This window comes from Panulirus ornatus, chromosome 45 (assembly GCF_036320965.1).
Source record: "Panulirus ornatus isolate Po-2019 chromosome 45, ASM3632096v1, whole genome shotgun sequence".
NCBI lineage: Eukaryota > Metazoa > Arthropoda > Malacostraca > Decapoda > Palinuridae > Panulirus > Panulirus ornatus.
This window is the reverse complement of record NC_092268.1, coordinates 676,654-683,283: the sequence shown is the minus strand read 5'-3', so window position 1 is coordinate 683,283 and position 6,630 is coordinate 676,654. Positions and strand designations below refer to the sequence as shown.

The following is a 6,630-nucleotide window of genomic DNA, read 5'->3' as shown; positions in this document are numbered from 1 at the left end:
TTAAGCATTGAATAAGGTATCTTACAGACTGACAATGGGATCTTATACATTGAATAAGGCTCTTACAGACTGACAATGGGATCTTAAACATTGAATAAGGCATCTTACAGACTGACAATGGGATCTTATACATTGAATAAGGCATCTTACAGACTGACAATGGGATCTTATACATTCAATAAGGCATCTTACAGACTGACAATGGGATCTTATACATTCAATAAGGCATCTTACAGACTGACAATGGGATCTTATACATTCAATAAGGCATCTTACAGACTGACAATGGGATCTTATACATTCAATAAGGCATCTTACAGACTGACAATGGGATCTTATACATTCAATAAGGCATCTTACAGACTGACAATGGGATCTTATACATTCAATAAGGCATCTTACAGACTGACAATGGGATCTTATACATTCAATAAGGCATCTTACAGACTGACAATGGGATCTTATACATTCAATAAGGCATCTTACAGACTGACAATGGGATCTTATACATTCAATAAGGCATCTTACAGACTGACAATGGGATCTTATACATTCAATAAGGCATCTTACAGACTGACAATGGGATCTTATACATTGAATAAGGCATCTTACAGACTGACAATGGGATCTTATACATTGAATAAGGCATCTTACAGACTGACAATGGGATCTTATACATTCAATAAGGCATCTTACAGACTGACAATGGGATCTTATACATTCAATAAGGCATCTTACAGACTGACAATGGGATCTTATACATTCAATAAGGCATCTTACAGACTGACAATGGGATCTTATACATTCAATAAGGCATCTTACAGACTGACAATGGGATCTTATACATTCAATAAGGCATCTTACAGACTGACAATGGGATCTTATACATTCAATAAGGCATCTTACAGACTGACAATGGGATCTTATACATTCAATAAGGCATCTTACAGACTGACAATGGGATCTTATACATTCAATAAGGCATCTTACAGACTGACAATGGGATCTTATACATTCAATAAGGCATCTTACAGACTGACAATGGGATCTTATACATTGAATAAGGCATCTTACAGACTGACAATGGGATCTTATACATTCAATAAGGCATCTTACAGACTGACAATGGGATCTTATACATTGAATAAGGCATCTTACAGACTGACAATGGGATCTTATACATTGAATAAGGCATCTGTACAGACTGACAATGGGATCTTATACATTGAATAAGGCATCTTACAGACTGACAATGGGATCTTATACATTAATAAGGCATCTTACAGACTGACAATGGGATCTTATACATTCAATAAGGCATCTTACAGACTGACAATGGGATCTTATACATTCAATAAGGCATCTTACAGACTGGACAATGGGATCTTATACATTCAATAAGGCATCTTACAGACTGACAATGGGATCTTATACATTGAATAAGGCATCTTACAGACTGACAATGGGATCTTATACATTCAATAAGGCATCTTACAGACTGACAATGGGATCTTATACATTCAATAAAGGCATCTTACAGACTGACAATGGGATTCTTATACATTGCAATAAGGCATCTTACAGACTGGACAATGGGATCTTATACATTGCAAGTAAGGCATCTTACAGACTGACGAATGGGATCTTATACATGCAATAAGGCATCTTACAGACTGACAATGGATCTTATACATTGAATAAGGCATCTTACAGACTGACAATGGATCTTATACATTCAATAAGGCATCTTACAGACTGACAATGGGATCTTATACATTGAATAAGGCATCTACAGACTGACAATGGGATCTTATACATTCAATAAGGCATCTTACAGACTGACAATGGGATCTTATACATTCAATAAGGCATCTTACAGACTGACAATGGGATCTTATACATTCAATAAGGCATCTTACAGACTGACAATGGGATCTTATACATTCAATAAGGCATCTTACAGACTGACAATGGGATCTTATACATTCAATAAGGCATCTTACAGACTGACAATGGGATCTTATACATTGAATAAGGCATCTTACAGACTGACAATGGGATCTTATACATTCAATAAGGCATCTTACAGACTGACAATGGGATCTTATACATTGCAATAAGGCATCTTACAGACTGACAATGGGATCTTATACATTCGAATAAGGCATCTTACAGACTGACAATGGGATCTTATACATTCAATAAGGCATCTTACAGACTGACAATGGGATCTTATACATGAATAAGGCATCTTACAGACTGACAATGGGATCTTATACATTCAATAAGGCATCTTACAGACTGACAATGGGATCTTATACATTCAATAAGGCATCTTACAGACTGACAATGGGATCTTATACATTCAATAAGGCATCTTACAGACTGACAATGGGATCTTATACATTGAATAAGGCATCTTACAGACTGACAATGGGATCTTATACATTCAATAAGGCATCTTACAGACTGACAATGGGATCTTATACATTCAATAAGGCATCTTACAGACTGACAATGGGATCTTATACATTCAATAAGGCATCTTACAGACTGACAATGGGATCTTATACATTGAATAAGGCATCTTACAGACTGACAATGGGATCTTATACATTCAATAAGGCATCTTACAGACTGACAATGGGATCTTATACATTCAATAAGGCATCTTACAGACTGACAATGGGATCTTATACATTCAATAAGGCATCTTACAGACTGACAATGGGATCTTATACATTCAATAAGGCATCTTACAGACTGACAATGGGATCTTATACATTCAATAAGGCATCTTACAGACTGACAATGGGATCTTATACATTGAATAAGGCATCTTACAGACTGACAATGGGATCTTATACATTCAATAAGGCATCTTACAGACTGACAATGGGATCTTATACATTCAATAAGGCATCTTACAGACTGACAATGGGATCTTATACATTCAATAAGGCATCTTACAGACTGACAATGGGATCTTATACATTGAATAAGGCATCTTACAGACTGACAATGGGATCTTATACATTCAATAAGGCATCTTACAGACTGACAATGGGATCTTATACATTCAATAAGGCATCTTACAGACTGACAATGGGATCTTATACATTCAATAAGGCATCTTACAGACTGACAATGGGATCTTATACATTCAATAAGGCATCTTACAGACTGACAATGGGATCTTATACATTGAATAAGGCATCTTACAGACTGACAATGGGATCTTATACATTCAATAAGGCATCTTACAGACTGACAATGGGATCTTATACATTGAATAAGGCATCTTACAGACTGACAATGGGATCTTATACATTCAATAAGGCATCTTACAGACTGACAATGGGATCTTATACATTCAATAAGGCATCTTACAGACTGACAATGGGATCTTATACATTCAATAAGGCATCTTACAGACTGACAATGGGATCTTATACATTCAATAAGGCATCTTACAGACTGACAATGGGATCTTATACATTCAATAAGGCATCTTACAGACTGACAATGGGATCTTATACATTCAATAAGGCATCTTACAGACTGACAATGGGATCTTATACATTCAATAAGGCATCTTACAGACTGACAATGGGATCTTATACATTCAATAAGGCATCTTACAGACTGACAATGGGATCTTATACATTGAATAAGGCATCTTACAGACTGACAATGGGATCTTATACATTGAATAAGGCATCTTACAGACTGACAATGGGATCTTATACATTGAATAAGGCATCTTACAGACTGACAATGGGATCTTATACATTGAATAAGGCATCTTACAGACTGACAATGGGATCTTATACATTGAATAAGGCATCTTACAGACTGACGTGTCCACAATGGATTAAATGCGTCATTCCATTATTTTCGCAGTCCACTTTCATACGTGTGGCGCCAACACTCTCCTTGGACACTAATAAATCTTATCCATAAATAAATATTTTCATTCGTATATGACCAGTGCGGAATGAGCCAAGAATCTTTCACTGAACTCGCGAGAAAACTCTTAAAGAAACACCATAACACTAGTAAACACAAGAGTTATTGTAATGCTGACCAAATGTCAGTCCTGCCTTTGACAACATACCAGTTCCATCATGACCGAGCCCCACATACACCATCCCAGTACACTAACGAGCCAACTATCATTTTCGAGGTATTTCTCAGTTCAAAGTAGGACAGATTTGTTTTCTTTCCTCATCAATCACATACACCGTCCTCTTATCTAAAGACATCTCATTAATCTAAGAAAACTCATTAATCATCTATAACGAGAGTGGTAATTACAATATCACACACGAGATCTCACCTATTGGGAAACCAAAGGGTAACTGCTCGCTCCGGTGACACGAGAGGAACATCACTTGGTTTCCCGCCACCTGATGGTGTCTCCTCACTTTTTTTTTACTATGATGATGAGAGTAATCATGAACACCTCACTGACAAATACCGTTCATATAAGCCAAATTCTGATTTATGTATTACATAAGCTTTGAAAATCCCTTCTTTGTTCATCAGCCTAGGTCATCTTACATACATTTGCTCATGATTATCACCTTCATTGGATATAGTTGCAATAAATAAGTCGTGTTCTCCTTCGTCCTGTATAAACAAAGCTCCCAATTGGTCAAAAGAAAAATGGAGTTAGCCAATCAGCATTGCAAGCCATGCCATCACGGTCGATTTCATTTCTATCAGAAGATTAATCTTTTATAGAACCCTTTCGAAACCAGAATTAATATATCTAGTTTTGATGAAAAAGCCTAAATATGTCTAGGTAATTACAATTGAATTAGTGACAGGGGCCATGTTACCAGCCCGAAGGATAAATCAGATTTCTAAATTTAATCTGATTTATCAGAGAGCGTCCTGAGAGATGGTGTTTATATACAACTTACGTAGAATATTTTTAGGACAATTTATATAATGAATTATGCAAATAAGGTTTAGTATATGCTATCTAATAGAAAACATTTCCTTCAATAAATTATAACCCAGCATTTATGAAATTGTTTTGAAATTAATACCGAAAATAGATACAAAACCATGAGATAAAATATAACGCAACCTGTAATTAAAAGTTCGTCGTGACTCTCGTAATGTTTTGTTGTGATGCAGGAACACGTTTCTTGTATATTTCATCCATAATAACGAAGTGATAATAGATTATCTACTGTATGCAGCGACCATAAGTGAGTAATGTAACCTTCGTACCATTTAAAAAGTAGATACGTTTTTATCCAGTAAGGTAGTTATGAAACACTCAACAAGGGTGTCGCATCGTTCGTAAACTTTTAGAAATAAACTTTCAACTCGTTGAATTTGTACAATGTGCCTGATCCACACATCCTGTATAACTCCAGGAACTCTGTTTTTCTTTCCCATTCTGAAATGTTATGTCAAGAAGGCACAAAGTTAACATAAGTGAGTTTTACCACTGTAGTTAATGGAACATTGACATTGAAACTTTTGTGTTTCTGATTATTGAGGAATTAAAAGCTCTCATGATCAGATTTATTTTTATATTACTATCTGTGTAACGGTAATATCACAGCAGTAATGTTTGTGGTGCATATTTAGTATGAACCAAAATATCACAGGCATTTTAGTTTAAGGTCACCTGTCAAGGGTTTCAGTATTTGTAATTTGATATGAGTCAGTTTAGGCAACATAGCTAGATCCTTCTGAACAGAAAACATTAAATACATAAAAACTGTATGCAGACCAAGTCATCTCTTATTACATTTTGCCCAACATTAAGATAAGACTACTCCCTCGACATACATTTATAAACTCTGCGAACATGAATGTCATTAAGTTTCCTTTGTGTTGACATTGCTCAGTCTCACTAAACATTAAGATCTTGACTTTTGATTTTCTTATCAGAAATGTACAACACCTAGGTATGTCAAGGTAAGTATTTGTATGAGCGTACACATTTCTGATTTGTTTCCTCAGTTATAGAGATACGCTTTACATAGAATGCCACATCAATTACTGATACTAGGCACTCTAACTTATGCCATGTTATGCGTAACTAAAACAGGACCTATAAAATGAAGTTGCGAGTGCAGAGATTGTTTTTAAAATTAGTTAGTAAAAAGTTTGATATCAACTGTTGCATTTATGTAATTTGTAAGAGAAATAATGTGCTTGATGTTACTCTCTAAATTTTATGAGCTTTGTATTATGTGCTGTTCAGCGTTTCTTATTGTAATATACCCATCCACCCAGTCTAGAATTGACATGAAAGAACTGGTTTTGTATTTGTCGTATTATGTGTTAGCCCTTATAATGGTTATACCAACTCGAGAAGTTTCTTTGTTTCTTGTCAAGTGATAAAGATATGCTTGTGGCATGAGAAGCGTGGGAGGTGGGTTGATTAGAAAAGATATGTTCCAGTGCTTGAGTGTATTTATGTGTGTATGAAATGCATTGAGATACATAGAAAGAAAAATCTGAAGTGCATTGAATGTCTTTATATAGTGGTACAAATGAAATATGAAATCTTTTCTTTCAAACTATTCGCCATTTCCTGCATTAGCAAGGTAGCGTTAAGAACAGAGGACTGGGCTCTGAGAGAATATCCTCGTCTGGCCC

General features: G+C 35.5%; 3 protein-coding genes across 6 annotated transcripts in view; 2 read left to right on the top strand and 1 right to left on the bottom strand.

Annotated features, from left to right (window-relative positions):
* LOC139762964 (uncharacterized) overlaps nucleotides 1–6,630 on the top strand; it is a 614,722-nt gene that overhangs the window by 221,405 nt on the left and 386,687 nt on the right. The window lies entirely within an intron of this gene.
* LOC139762967 (uncharacterized) overlaps nucleotides 1–6,630 on the bottom strand; it is a 135,873-nt gene that overhangs the window by 68,643 nt on the left and 60,600 nt on the right. The gene's annotated exons all lie outside the window — the stretch shown is intronic.
* The window catches only part of LOC139762968 (negative elongation factor D-like), a 395,386-nt gene that overhangs the window by 365,961 nt on the left and 22,795 nt on the right, over nucleotides 1–6,630 (top strand). The window lies entirely within an intron of this gene.